The sequence below is a fragment of the Triticum urartu genome, chromosome 3A, assembly GCF_056163025.1.
Source record: "Triticum urartu cultivar PI428250 chromosome 3A, HENAU_Tu73, whole genome shotgun sequence".
Classification (NCBI taxonomy): domain Eukaryota; kingdom Viridiplantae; phylum Streptophyta; class Magnoliopsida; order Poales; family Poaceae; genus Triticum; species Triticum urartu.
Window position 1 is genome coordinate 249,412,604 of NC_141875.1, and position 16,638 is coordinate 249,429,241.

The window sequence follows — 16,638 nt, forward strand, 5'->3', positions numbered from 1 at the left end:
AAGAACTCCCTCTAGCTATCTATGCTTTTCTTGTCTCAAACTCTATTCATGCTACATCACAAAGTTTGACCAAGTCAGATTCGAACCACTCTATGTGAGGAGCACTCGGAGTTCCCGATTCGTCATAGACTTAAACTTCCAAAATCTCTTTGTGCATTTCGGTCTAACCGATTCATCCTTTTCGGTCCTACCGAGATCACTCAGTTGATCTAGGTTTTCAATATCGGTGCAACCGATTAGAACCTTTCGATCACACCGAATTGCAGTAACTGCTTGCAGTTTTTCATCTCGGTGCCACGGAGTTGTTCCACTCGGTCACACCGACAGGGTCAGGTTATATATACCGACGGGTCAAATTTTGGAAATTTTTCCGAAACCTCTTCGCCTGCGCATAACCTACTCTGCCTCTTCGGGTCTCCGGATCATCCTCTCGTTGCTAGCGACCCCCTGCCACTAGTCTCCGCCGCCGTCAATGGCAATCTGCCCCGCCGTTACCGCCGTAGCAAGTTCGCCGCCGAACTAGGGTATGAACTTGATCTTTGTGCTAATCCATAACTCTGATTCTTAGCACATTGCGTTGCCATGATTCTTGCCACGTATGAAATCATCCTGTCCAGCGAAAACGTCCCGTAGATTAGTTTTGATTTGAAAATTTAGGGTTAGGTCTCCACCGAATTCATCTCGGACCGACCGAGTTGTAGAAATCAGTCTCACCGATTTGGCTTAGGCCATTGCACACGTGTTTTCGGTCTGACCGAAAATTGCAAATTAGTGTGACCGAGTTCAATTCTCTATGAAACCCTAGTAGTCTCGGTGCCACCGAACTATGACTCGGTCTGGCCGAGTTCACTAGTTTAGGTTCCAAAAGCTGCTTCGGTATCACCGAGTTTACAGATTGGTAGATCCGAAATGCTTTCTGTGAAGAACCAAAACTAAGTTTTTGAGTCAATTGTTTTGCAAAAATCATGTACTTTGTGATGCTCATCTTCTCTACCTCATATATAACCTATTCACAGGGTCTGTTGATAGTTTGCTTGCAAGATGTCTGACCAAAGTGACAGACAGAACAAATCTGAAGAACAGGTCCAGATGAGTGAGGGCACTAGTCCCTCCAGCTCTTCTGATGATGGAAGCAGGAGCACTCCAAGTAATTTGCCAAAGGTAGCTACCAAGACAAGGAAGAAGAGAACTTCTGATTCAGAAGATGAAGATTATGTGGCTGTTGAGGATGAGGCCACTTCAAAGAAAAGGGTGCTGAAAAAGGAGTATGGCTCAGCTTCCATAGTTAAGCCAGGGATGCACAAGAAGGCCCCTGCCAAGAGGGTGCCAACCTTGAAGGTTAGAGCCTCAACTGTTGAAACCTCCAAGCAAACTGAAGAGGCTGCTGGAGAAGGAAAGAAAAGGAAGGAAATGGTCAAGAAGACCACTGCCAGAGTGCTTGGCAAATCATCAATTATGAGAGATGATGATGAAGAAGAAGAGGATGCTGCACCAGCTCCTAAGGCTCAAAAGCTCATGGGAGATGCAATCAGATCAGGGGATGCTCCATCTAAGCCCAAAGTTGCTCCCAAGGCTACTGCTCCAGCTCAGAAGCCCAAGAGAAGCACTAGAAACATTTCTGCTGAGGAAAAGAACAAGGCCCCAGTGCTTGAAGCTGTTGAAGAAGAAGATGACTCAGTTGTGTTGAGGAAGCTGAAGCCCAAGATCCCTGACCATAATGATGATCATCCAGTTGCAGAAAACATGAAAATCAGGAAGGATGCGGTATTGAGACTATGGAGACAGCCTGATCCATATGCTATCAGGAGGAGAACTGCTGTGGACTATAGGTTTCACACTAAGGAACAGCAGGACTTCTATGAGACAGTGTTGCTTGACAAGAATCCCATTGTATGTGACATGAAATGGGTGGACTGGGAATACATCTAGAAGAATGAAGATCACTATCCTGGAGTGTGTGCAAGCTTTAAGGCATGTGGAGTTGATGAATTCGTTGCACAAAAGCTCACCAAGTGGAATGATGAGCTGATCATGCAGTTCTACTCCACTTCCCATTTCTATCCAGATGGGAAGATCATTTGGATGTCTGAGGGTACCAGGTACCAGTCGACTGTTGATGAATGGGCTCAGTTGATCAATGCCCCTACTAAGCATGAGGATGACTTGGATGTATATGCTGAGAAGAAGAAAGACCACAACACTATGGCCAACATGTACAAAGAGATCCCAGATGCTGCTTTGGATACACATAAGTTTGGATCTGTCCACCACTTGTTGTCTGGTATGCCTACCATAAACTGGATCCTCAGACACACACTGCTACCCAAGTCAGGTGATCACAAGATGATCAGAGGACATGTTATAAACTTGTTGCACATATTTGATGTCCCGCAGAAGTTCAAGGTCATGAGCTTGATTGTTGAGACAATCAAGAGGACTGTTGTTGACCAGAAGAGAAGTTGTGGGTATGCCCCATAAATTCAGGAGCTCGTCAACTCAAAGATGGGCACAGGCACATACCTTTTGGATAAGGAGCACCTACCCATCTACCCTGATTTTGAAGACAATGTTGTTGTAATGACTGAGGAAGATCCATCATCTGTGCAAGCACATGAGAAGAGAGAGAAGGCAAGGGCAGAGAAAGCTACAAGAATGCCAACTGCTGAAGTGGCATCTCAGGTTTTCTTGAAGACCAAGCAAGATCAGCTTGGATATCTAATCCAATCCACCCTGAGGATTGAGAAGTGCTTGACACCCTGACTAAGAACCAGGAGAGCTTAGAGAGGATTGTTGAGCAGAAGTTCTATGATCTTGATGTCAAGGTAACTGAGATCCAAACTGCAGTTGAGCAGCTATAGGAGGAAGCAGAGGAGAAGAAGGGTAAGTCTACCACTGATGCTTTCAAGAGAGTGCCACGAGGTCCAAGGTCTGTTGCAGTGCCAGTGTCAGATACTAGAGCTTCAGTGTCAGCACCCGCAGCCACAGCTCTAGTGCCACCTCCAGCACCCACTCCATCAGCTCCAACTACTTCATCATAAGCCTTTGTCCTTGGAGTTCTCTCTACACCACCTCCCGAAGATCAAGCCTGAGAGTCATTTAGCACTATGCATTTTTGAACTTTTTGGTAACTTGTTGCCAAAGGGGAGAAAAATGTATAGATCATAGGCTTCGAGAGAGAGTGTTGCCCTTTTTTATCTCTCTTGCTATTTTGGTTGAACTTCTTTATTGTGTGCTTGTGTGAGATACTTTATGTCCTTGTGAGATACTTATTGATCATGTGTTTGATCATATGCTACCCTTAATGTTTGGTTGAATGATGCTATCCTTTATATTCCTTATATGATCATTCACTTTCTTGGTGATGAGTGCATGCTTTTAATCTCTATCATTTTGAGTGCTCCACCAAGATGTATGTGACATGGAAGAGTAACCCATGATACTAATCGATTGTGCATTTGCATTCAAAAGCAAATTTTAAATAATGCACAAATTTAGGGGGAGCTCTTGCTTAGCACATATTTCTCAAAGCGACGATGCTTTTTAATCTTATTTAACATTTGTCAAAGCTTTGATCTATATGTTGTCATCAATTACCAAAAAGGGGGAGATTGAAAGTGCAACTATCCCTGGGTGGTTTTGGTAATTCCTAACAACATATAACTCATTGAGCTAATGCTACTTAAAGATAAACATTTCAGGAAAGCTCAGTGATTGGCATGGCATGGATGAGAAAAGTGGATCCCTCAAAATTATAAGGACAAAGGATTGGCTCAAGCACAAAGCTCAGGACTCTACATCTTTTCATTTTAAGTGATCCAAGATCACATTGAGTCCATAGGAAAAGCCAATACTATTAAGAGGGGATGAGGTGTTGCCTAATGACTTACTTGCTCAAAATGCTTAGTGATATGTTCCAAAAGCCCTCAACTACTATCTCACATCCACATATGTCCCAAACCAAAAGTCAAACTCGGCCCCACCGAAACTTTCTATCTGGCGCCACGGAGTTCAGTTGACATAGCCACTGCCAGAAACCCTAGTCTTTTCGGTCTCACCGAGATGGGATTGTAATCTCTCTGTTTCCCTTCGTAACGTTTCGGTCAAACCGAGATGAGCGATCGGTCCCACCAAGATTGCAATGTAAACTCTCTATTTCCTTTTTGTAACGTTTCGGTCCAACCGAGATGAGTGAATCGGTCCCACCGAGTTTGCCTGACCAACTCTCTGTTAGTCCATTACCAAAATCGGTCTCAACGAGTTTGTTCAATCGATCTCACCGAGATTACATTATGCCCTAACCCTAATAAAATTGGTCTCATCGAGTTGACATGTCGGTCCCGCCGAGAATCCTAACATTCACATTTTGAACTAAATGGGTCTGACCGAGTTTCATGATTCGGTCCCACCGAGTTTGGTGATCTGTGTGTAATGGTTAGATTTTGTGTGGAGGCTATTTATACCCCTCCACCCACTCTTCATTATGGAGAGAGCCATCAGAACATGCCTACACTTCCAACATATATTTTCTGAGAGAGAACCACCTACACTTGTGTTGAGGTCAAGATACTCCTCTCCAACCACATAAATCTTGATCTCTAGCCTTCCCCAAGTTGCTTTCCACTCAAATCATCTTTCCACCAAATCCAAATCCTATGAGAGAGAGTTGAGTGTTGGGGAGACTATCATTTGAAGCACAAGAGCAAGGAGTTCATCATCAACACACCATTTGTTACCTCTTGGAGAGTGGTGTCTTCTGGATTGGTTAGGTGTCACTTGGGAGCCTCCGTCAAGATTGTGAAGTTGAACCAAGGACTTTGTAAGGGCAAGGAGATCACCTACTTCGTGAAGATCTACCCGAGTGAGGCAAGTCCTTCGTGGGCGACGGCCATGGTGGGATAGACAAGGTTGCTTCTTCGTGGACCCTTCGTGGGTGGAGCCCTCCGTGGACTCGCGCAACCGTTACCCTTCGTGGGTTGAAGTCTCCATGAACGTGGATGTATGATAGCACCACCTATCGGAACCACGCCAAAAATCTCCGTGTCTACATTGCGTTTGCTCCCTCCAAACTCCTCCCTTTACCTTCATATGCAATTGTTTTACATTCCCCTGCTATACTCTTGGAATTGCATGTGTAGGTTGATTACTTGTTTGTGCTAAGTTGCTAAAATCTGCCAAGACTTAAAATTGGGAAAAGGCTAGATTTTTATTTGGTCAAGTAGTCTAATCACCCGCCTCTAGACATACTTTCGATCCTACACCATTGAAATCCGTTGTGGTTGACTTTCTCATCCTATTGATTCAACATGTGTGTGAATGCATGCACTCATAAGTTCATCCTTATAAAATTCATCCTTTTGGCTCAGACGTTAGTTCAAACATAAGCTGGTTCTCGGCAAATCAAACCTTGATTGATTGTCGATCTATGTCGATTCAACTCAATTATCTTTTGACCAGAGCCTCTGCTTCTGATCCCCCGATTTTGAAATCATAATTCATTTGTATTTAAGTTTTGAAATTATCCAGATATTTCTATAATCTGATGCCTTTGCACTATTTTCTCTTCTGGTTGAGCATCGATACTCACATTAGATTCTTTGTGGTCCGCCATATCCTTTGGTGGATTATTATCTGACCGTTCCTACCTATTCTCAAATCCTTGAGTTCTTCCCCCGATACATAATGCCTTTGGTAAATTGTATCCCCTGCTTTTTGATAGTCATGTTCTACTTCCGAGCTTGAGTTAATTACTTCTGCAGATTGTGGTATATGTTCCTAAGATGCCCCGATGGGTTGAACCTATGCCTTCCCTAATCTGTGTGAACCCAAAATATTTCAAGGGTCATACTTATCTGGTATTGCACTAGGTAAAACTTCAACTAATGTCATTTTCGAAAGAGAAGTGAATGGGAGGTTATACTTTGGAGAAGTGGGAGTCGACCTTGAACTTTGTGTTCATGCCCATGGACCCAATGTGGAACTTATCATGGCAGCTTCTTGTAATAATAATAATAATCCCCTTGTTATAAGTTCATCTGGTATCTATGTTTGGTTCTTTGCAACCGTGGTTCCGACCATGATTGTTCCCCTTTGATTCCATTTCTCGGACAAGTTACTGTACTTGTCTTCTGCAGATCCCTTCACCTGCCCAACCTTTATTCTAATCTACCTTCGAGTATTACCCTCTAGTATCTCAAGAATAACGCGGAACTACATAACTTCTTATGAGTTCTTCATCAACTATTATTTGTCACTGATTTCATATTTCCCCTGGGTTCTGAGTTATTAAGTCACTCGAGAACACTGATAAGTGAATCGATTCCGCACTTCGATTCAATAACTCTAAGTAACTTTCATTTCTTACGAGTTTAATAATCCTTCATGTCATTCCTATCTTGAACGGTTATATCATTATCATGCTAAATTTTAGCTGTGCTACCTGGTCCTTCTCCCGGAGCATAATTTTCAAGGATGAGCTAAGATTACGTCGATCTTCCTCGTCATATCACTTCGCCTTGAACAGCAAGCTTGATTTTGAGTTTGCGTAGTACCCGTGGTTCCAATAACCTTTCACTTCATCATTCCTTTGACTTTATGTCATCGCTGATCGATTACATCTTCATGAAATCTCTCGACAAATGTGTCGTGATCATCATCAACATTCTGAGTTGTTCCAGGATTTCAATCGAATTCGTGATGAGAAATACCATCCTTACCCCTTGATGATTTGTGTTCTCATCGACAACATTCTTGCCTCCCCGCCAACACAAACTTGTTCATATAAATTTTGGAAATACATCCTTTGCAACATGTCAATGGATTGCTGCTGAACCCATCAGCCACCTCCTCATATTTTTCCTGATAAAATTGCATGAGGTGTTCTAGTAATTCCCGATGGATCCTCTGTGTTCCCAAGGTCCGGCCTTTACCTGATGACCATGTCAATGCTATCCCGAAGCAAGACTGTGATACTCCGAACATCATTAAGAACCTTGCAGGCGCAATGCTAAATGTTTCTTGATCACTTATCCAAACACTATTGTATGGGTAACGTCATGAACTTTCCTCTCCCCTTTACCTAAATGGAAATCTACTTACTATCCTCTCATGGATGTCATCCTCTGCTTGTCCTTTGGAAGGATATACTCTTAATATTTGTGTTTAAACATATTTTCCTTTCCATTGATCTGATTAAATTAATAATCACATTTTACTTTCCATTGTTCTGTTTAACCTTTCTCATGATCTATATGGTATAAGCAGTAATATTTCCCTATTTATGTAAACACCTTGGTGTACAACTCTGTCAGTAAAACCCTGTTACTATTGTTGATGATATTCCGGTAACCACCGATGGACGAGAAGTTTGCCTATTGGTCCGCCTCGTTCCAACAAGCAGGAAAATGGTTCTCTTTGTTCCTCGCCTTTGGTACCAACGTTGATGCCAACATAACTGAGAGGCTACCTATGACATGCCTTGCTATCATATCCGTGCAACATGTCGCAGCTCTTCCTACTCTGAACACACGAGGTGGGCCCATAACCCACAGTTCCACAGGATCGAAACCTAACTCTCCTGTACAACCTTGATTCCGAAATATTCTTTGCACTTGGCTTCGTTTGTAATTCACGAGCTAACTTCCTCACCATGATTCATTCCGGTATCAGAGGCAACATTATTCATCATTGCTCTGAACCCCTACATCACCTGTTATAGGCATCAGCTTGATGCCTACCTAGTTGAAACTTGTTGAACCTCCTTATAGCACACTCGATTTGTTTCTTGGTGCTTCAAAATCTCCTTCCTTGAGATAATTGCTGGATGCTAATCCTTTCAGACACCCGTCCTTATAGTTTTCCGCTTATACCCTATTCGTAAGTACGATGGAGTTTCTAAAGAAAGGACGAGGACTTCATCATGATGCCCTGATGCAGCGACATGAAGACATCAACGTAAGGGATCAACTTATTTGAGAAGGCCAACCAAGAACGAGAAGATTCGTTAGAATTTCGTAACCAAAACTTTCCCCTTACTCCACCTCTTAAATCTCGGGACGAGATTTCTTGTAGTGGAGGAGATTTGTAGTGGAGCAAACTCCTATTAATGGTGCCACATCATCATAATTAAATTTTGCTAATCATCACTTTGTCCCAAACCAACCTCAAATTCAAATTTAAAAGACAAGTCAAAATTATTTCTCCTCAAGCTATAAAACTAAAATGTTCAAATAGTTCTATACAGTTTCTGTGATCAATGTCATGTTGAAACCAACTTGGTTTGACTCACAAATAAATTCCTAGAAAATTAATAAGTGGTCCAAAAGCATTTAAATTAGCCTTTTCAAAATAAGCAAATATTTATAATTTTCCAAATGATGTGAAACATTGTGTGTGGTCTCAAAATATTGCAATACTAATTATGTGGCCATCTACACTTTTTACAAAACTCTTTTGCTAACAAATTAATTTGCAAAACAGAGTTATAAAAATTAGAAAACGGAAAAGGGAGAGAGGTGCTACTGGGCACTTTGGACCAGCTAGCTACACAAAAGGCCCAGCCCACAGCACTACTTGCCTCCTACTCCAGGTACAGTTACAGGGGGAGCCGTGGCGGCCATCCCCCCCCCCCCCAGTCAGATAAGAGCATCGTCGAGACCCCCTCTTGATCCCCTATGAACCCTAGTTCCATTCCCCTCTCCCTCCCACTTGCTCTCTTCGCTCGAAGCCATCTCCCGAACTCATCCGCCTCCGCGCCGTTGACGTGCTCTAGAGCCACCCCGGGCCTCGCGGACATGTCCATGAGTCGCGCGTTTGTTGTCTACGTCGACTACAATGATCAGATCAAGCAATACCGCATTGAGCCAACCTAATCGAGACACTCCATCGCCTTTGGTCACCGTCGTCCGCTAATTCGATTCATCGCCTGCCTGCCTTCTAAGCCTCCGAAGAGCCTTCATGTGCTCCAACGGTGAGCCCTGTCCCCTTAGCCTCTCTTCCCGAGGTCCGGCTCCTCCCCTAGCAAGAAAGATGCAAGCTCCGACACCACCGTCTACCATGGCCATCGAATACGACGAGGCCGTGCTCACCTGCTCCTTTTGATTGTGTGTGCGTGCATGAGGCACCCAGTATATGCCGCCTAACCCGTTGCCTTGCTCGTTTCTGAGCTCATGTGCTATTCTGGCCGAACACCGCGGCCACGCACTGCTCATTCGCTGCTTGTTGTTCCTTGCCGCGACATGCTCTGCTGCTGCTAGCGCCCCTGCCCATGCCCTCATGCATGTGCGCGCGCGGCCTCGCCTCCACATGCTGCTTGTTGTTGCGTGTTGCGGTTGTCTCCCCTTGCTGCCACTTGTTCTCCTATTGCTGCCTACCCCTACTACTACTCTGCTGCGTAGCTGCCGCCGTTGCACTAGCTGCTCGTGGACGCTTGCTATTGCTGCTCCTAGATGCTGCTACTAGCTGCTGCTGGAGCCGCTACTAATGGCCATGGTCATGGCCATGGACGAGCATATATTCTTTGTGTATGTGTGTACAGCCACCAGTGGTCGGCCCATGCAAATTAGATTAGGGTATAATTTATACTAGTTAGTTTAGCTGCTAGCCAATGACAGTGGCCCCCACTTTTAGTTAATCTAATTTAATTAAAGTCTAGTTAATCATAACAATGACATGTGGGACCTGCCTACACTATGTCCTTTGACCGGTCAATCTTTGACTGAGTCAACCTAGTCCCCTGGCCCCACATATCAGCCTCTCTGGCTATGTACTGTAGCTATGGGTACACATAGCAGTTTTCCTATTTAATTCGAATTAATAGTAATTTCATAAAATACTAAAATCTTTGAAAATCATAGAAAAATAACCATAACCAAGATGAAAATAATTTATATATGAAAGTTGCTCAGAAAAATCAAGTGAATCCGAATATGCCCTCTGTTCATCTGTCACGTGCCTATGGCATGACGAACATGGAACCTTTTCCCCTCTTTCATCTGTCCAGAAAATGCCAAACTCCGGGAAAACAATCCTGGGTATTTTTCCCCTTCGCCTGTATCGAGTACTACCGCGTTAGGTCACCCCTAGCACATCGTTTTACCATGTTATGCTTTATGATGGTTCGTTTATTTTATATTTATTGTTTGCTCGCCCTCTTCTCTTTGGTAGACCCCAAGACCGATGCTGCCCCTATGATCGACTACGTCTCCGATGACCCTTCTTCCTTTGCAGCAAAGCTTCCAGGCAAGCCCCCCCCCCCTTGATCATTTCGATATCGCCATTCTATTCTCTTATGCTTGCATTAGATTTTGCTACTGTAATTGATTGCTCTTATTTTGATCCATAGCCTGCTTTTGTACCTACTGTCGCACCTTACCTACTTATTCTAAACTGCTTAGTATAGGCTGCTTAGAGATCCATCAGTGACCCCCATCTTGGCCCAGTTGCCCTGCTTTATGTTTGGTGACTCGATCAACGTGATCGACGTCCAGGCCCCGACACCACACATCACCCCCCCCCTTAGTTGTACGACTCTGCAGAGTTGTGATACGTCTCCAACGTATCTATAATTTTTTATTGTTCCATGCTCTTATATTATCTGTTTTGGATGTTTAATGGGCTTTAATATGCTCTTTTATATTATTTTTGGGACTAACCTATTAATCGGAGGCCCAGTGCAAGTTTCTGTTTTTTTTGCCTATTTCAGTGTTTCGCGGAAAAGGAATATCAAACGGAATCCAAACGGAACGAAACCTTCGCGAGGATCTTTCTTGGAACAAACGCAATCCAAGAGACTTGGAATGGGAGTCAGAGATGCAATGAGGCAGGAGGGCGCGCCCAGTGGGGTAGGCGTGCCCCCACCCTCGTGGGCCCCTCGTAGCTCCACCGACGTACTTCTTTCGCCTATATATACTCTTATACCCTAAAAACATCCAAGAGAGCCACGAAACCACTTTTCCACCGTCGCAACCTTCTGTACCCGTGAGATCCCATCTTGGGGCCTTTTCCGGAGCTCCGCCGGAGGGGGCATTGATCACGGAGGGCTTCTACATCAACACCATAGCCCTTCCGATGAAGTGTGAGTAGTTTACCTCAGACCTTCAGGTCCATAGTTATTAGCGAGATGGCTTCTTCCCTCTCTTTGGTCCTCAATACAAAGTTCTCCTCGATGTTCTTGGAGATCTATTCGATGTAATATTCTTTTGTGGTGTGTTTGCCGAGATCTGATGAATTGTGGATTTTTGATCAAGTTTATCTATGAACAATATTTGGTTCTTCTCTGAATTCTTATATGCATGATTTGATATCTTTGCAAGTCTCTTCGAATTATCGGTTTATTTTGTCCTACTAGATTGATCTTTCTTGCAATGGGAGAAGTGCTTAGCTTTGGGTTCAATCTTGCGGTGTCCTTTCCCAGTGACAGTAGGGGCAGCAAGGCACATATTGTATTGTTGCAATCGAGGATAAAAAGATGGGGTTTATATCATATTGCTTGAGTTTATCCCTCTACATCATGTGATCTTGCCTAATGCGTTACTCTGTTCTTATGAACTTAATACTCTAGATGCATGCTGGATAGCAGTCGATGTGTTGAGTAATAGTAGTAGATGCAAAATCATTTCGGTCTACTTGACACGGACGTGATGCTTATATTCATGATCATGCCTAGATATTCTCATAACTATGCGCTTTTCTATCAATTGCTCGGTAGTAATTTGTTTGCCCACCGTAATACATGCTATCATGAGAAGCCACTAGTGAAACATATGGCCCGCGGGTCTATTTTATATCATATAAGTTCTCGATCTACAATTCTAGCTTACTATTTATTTTATTTTGCAATCTTTACTTTTCAATCTATACAACAAAAATATCAAAAATATTTATCTTATTATCTTTATCAGATCTCACTTTTGCAAGTGGCCATGAAGGGATTGACAACCCATATATCGTGTTGGTTGCACGGTTCTTGATTGTTTGTGCAGGTATTAGGTGACTTGCGTGTAATATCCTACTGGGTTGATACCTCGGTTCTCAAAAATTGAGGGAAATACTTATGCTACTTTGCTGCATCACCATTTCCTCTTCAAGGGAAAACCAATGCATGCTCAAGAGGTAGCAAGTTGCTACCAAGTGCCGAGGGTGATGAAGGAAATATGCCCTAGAGGCAATAATAAAGTTGTTATTTATATTTCCTTATATCATGATAAATGTTTATTATTCATGCTAGAACTATATTAACCGGAAACTTAGTACATGTGTGACTACATAGACAAAATAGAGTGTCCCTAGTATGCCTCTACTTGACTAGCTCGTTAATCAAAGATGGTTAAGTTTCCTAGCCATGGACATGTGTTGTTATTCGATAAACGGGATCACATCATTAGAGAATGATGTGATGGACAAGACCCATCTGTTAGCTTAGCATAATGATCGTTCGGTACTATTGCTACTGCTTTCTTCATGACTTATACATGTTCCTCTGACAATGAGATTATGCAACTCCCGAATACCGGAGGAACACCTTGTGTGCTATGAAACGTCACAACGTAACTGGGTGGTTATAAAGATGCTCTATAGGTGTCTCCGATGGTGTTTGCTGAGTTGGCATAGATCGAGATTAGGATTTGTCACTTCGTCTATCGGAGAGGTATCTCTAGGCCCTCTCAGTAATGCACATCACTGTGATCCTTGCAAGCAATGTGAATAATGAGTTAGCTGCGGTATGATGCATTACGGAACGAGTAAAGAGACTTGCCGGTAACAAGATTGAACTAGGTATTGAGATACCGATGATCGAATCTCGGGCAAGTAACATACCGATAACAAAGGGAACAACGTATGTTGTTATGCGGTTCGACCGATAAAGATCTTCGTAGAATATGTAGGAGCCAATATGGGCATCTAGGTTCCGCTATTGGTTATTGACCAGAGAGATGTCTCAGTCATGTCTACATAGTTCTCGAACCCATAGGGTCGCACGCTTAATGTTCGTTGACGATATAGTATTATATGAGTTATGTATGTTGGTGACCGAATGTTGTTCGGAGTCCCGGATGAGATTACGGACATGACGAGGAGCTCCGGAATGGTCCGGAGGTAAACATTGATATATAGGATGATATGGTTCGGCCAAGGGGTGAAGTCCACGAGGCTTTAGATTGGTGCAAAAGGAGTTTTGTGGAGGCCAGGGGGCAAACGCCGAAGACCCTGGTGTCTGGCCCTGGGCCAGATGTCGAGGCCCATGGCGTCTGGGCCAGACGCCAAGGATTGTGGTGTTTGGTCCTGGAGTCCGAGTGGGACTCTTGCCTTTCGGGCAAAACCGACTTTGAGGAGGCTTTTGCTCCAAGTTTCGACCCTAGGGCTCAACATATAAATAGAGGAGCAGGGCTAGCACCAAAGACACATCAAGAAACACCAAGCCGTGTGCCGGCAACCCCGTCCCCTCTAGTGTATCCTCCGTCCTAGTTTTCGTAGTGCTTAGGCGAAGCCCTGCGAAGATTGTTCTTCACCAACACCGTCACCACGCCGTCGTGCTGCCGGAACTCATCTACTACTTCGCCCGTCTTGCTGGATCAAGAAGGCGAGGACGTCATTGAGCTGAACGTGTGCTGAACGCGGAGGTGCCGTACGTTCGGTACTTGATCGGGATGGATCGTGAAGGTTTACGACTACATCAACCGCGTTGATAAACGCTTCCGCTTTCGGTCTACGAGGGTACATAGACACACTCTCCCCTCTCGTTGCTATGCATCACCGTGATAGATCTTGCTTGTGCATAGGAATTGTTGAAATTACTGCATTCCCCAACAGTGGTATTAGAGCCAGGTCTATGCGTAGATGTTATATGCACGAGTAGAACACAAAGGAGTTGTGGGCGTGGGTATATACATATTGCTTGCCGTCACTAGTTGATTCTTGATTCAGCGGTATTATTGGATGAAGCGGCTCAGACTGACATTACGTGTACGCTTACGCGAGACTGGTTCTACCGATGTGCTTCGCACATAGGTGGCTGGTGGGTGTTAGTTTCTCCAACTTTAGTTGAATCGGATTCAATGGACAGGGTTCTGTCTGAAGATCAAAAAGCAATCACTATATCGCGTTGTGGTTTTTGATGCGTAGGTAAGAACGGTTCTTGCTCAGCCCGTAGCAGCCACGTAAAACTTGCAACAACAAAGTAGAGGATGCCTAACTTATTTTTGCAGGGCATGTTGTGATGTGATATGGTCAAGGCATGATGCTAAATTTTATTGTATGAGATGATCATGTTTTGTAACAGAGTTATCGGCAACTGGCAGGAGCCATATGGTTGTCGCTTTATTGTATGAAATGCAATCACCATGTAATTGCTTTACTTTATCACTAAGCGGTAGTGATAGTCGTAGAAGCAATAGTTGGTGAGACGACAAAGATGCTTCGATGGAGATCAAGGTGTCAAGCCGGTGATGATGGTGATCATGATGGTACTTTGGAGATGGAGATCAAAGGCACAAGATGATGATGGCCATATCATATCACTTATATTGATTGCATGTGATGTTTATCCTTTATGCATCTTATTTTGCTTAGTTCGGCGGTAGCATTATAAGATGATCTATCACTAAATTTCAAGGTACAAGTGTTCTCCCTGAGTATGCACCGTTGCGACAGTTCTTCGTGCTGAGACACCACGTGATGATCGGGTGTGATAAGCTCTACGTTCACATACAATGGGTGTAAGCCAGTTTTGCACATGTAGAATACTCGGGTTAAACTTGACGAGCCTAGCATATTCAGATATGGCCTCGGAACACTGAGACCGAAAGGTCGAGCGTGAATAATATAGTAGATATGCTCAACATAGTGATGTTCACCATTGAAAACTACTCCATCTCACGTGATGATCGGACATGGTTTAGTTGATATGGATCATGTGATCACTTAGATGATTAGAGGGATTTCTATCTAAGTGGGAGTTCTTAAGTAATTTGATTAATTGAACTTTAATTTATCATGAACTTAGTCCTGGTAGTTTTTGCATATCTATGTTCTAGATCAATAGCTCGCGTATAGCTCCCCTGTTTTATTTTTTATGTGTTCCTAGAGAAAACTATGTTGAAAGATGATGGTAGCAATGATGCGGACTAGGTCCGTGATCTGAGGATTATCCTCATTGCTGCACAGAAGAATTATGTCCTTGATGCATCGCTAGGTGACGGACCTATTGCAGGAGCAGATGCAGACGTTATGAACGTTTGGCAAAGCTTGATATGATGACTACTTGATAGTTTAGTGCACCATGCTTTACGGCTTAGAACTGGGACTTCAAAATGTTTTGAAATGTCACGGAACATATAAGATGTTCTAAGAATTGAAATTGGTATTTCGTACTCATGCCCGTGTTGAGAGGTATGAGACCTCTGACAGTACTTTGCCTACAAGATGGAGGAAAATAGCTCAACCAGTGAGCATGTGCTCAGATTGTCTGGGTACTATAATTGCTTGAATCAAGTGGGAGTTAATCTTCCAGATAAGATAGCAATTGAAAAAAGTTTTCTAGTCACTATCACCAAGTTACTAGAACTTAGTGATTGTCGGCATTCTGGGAACGGGGGTCCCCAGACTTGCCTGCTTGCGGCCCATGGCGTGGCTCTGCGAGCGGGCCCGTACGGCCCATCTTCACCAACAAGCATTCAAGACCCTCGCGAGGGGCTAAGCCTCACGAGGCGGACGACACAAGACCTCCTCAGGAGCGGCCTCACCAGGCTAGCTCGCGAGGGGCGAAGAGATCAAGGCCAGGAAAACCTCGCGAGGTTCCAATGACGTGAGCCATGACGATCGAGACCAGGCGGGCACCAGCGTGCACAGTGTCCTTGTTTCCTCTTTGGTGCTAAGGAGGCAAGCGCAGACGAAGAGTACTGAGGCGTCAAGCAAAGGTTTCCATATCGGTGGAACGAGACCAAGACCATCAGGCCGGCAAGATGGAGGTGACCATAGAGCCCAAGGCGGCATCACCACCAGAGCCTTTGGCAGGCGAAAACTGCTTTTGTCAGGATAACTTGTACTAGCTGTCCCCTTTCAAATTGGTTGTTGTTGGCTCCCTTCCCGCTCAATTTTTTGGGAGAGGACCAGGGCCTCAATAAATAGGATTAGCCACCACAGTAGGTGGGATGAATAAAGGAACGAGGGGGCGAACAAACAGAGCCTCAGCCATCTCATCTTGGATTAGATCCAACCCATCCTCACACCCACCAAGCACAAGAACACCTCTCCTCAGGAGGCTGTTCTTCCCCTTGTATTGTTCATCCTCAGCCCAAGAGGCACTCCACCACACCACACTGGAGTAGGGTATTACACCACAACGGTGGCCCGAACTAGTATAAATCTTGTGTCTCTTGTGCTGCAAGTTTGTCGAGCTTGCCTTTGAGATTGTGGCAAGGTTGAGGGCGTGAGTTGGTAGGGGAGATCTTCGTGCGCACCCCAGTGTTTGAACCTTGAGGTTTTTGCCGGAACCCGAAATCCGACATTTGGCACGCCCGGTAGGGGTGCGTCGAAGCTTTCCTTCCGTCGCTCCGCGTCCTGTCGCTTCGTCACCTCCATGGCGAACGCTCGCCGAGCTCGCGCGGAGCGCTGGGCCGCTGTCGCCGCCCGTGTCACTCAGAC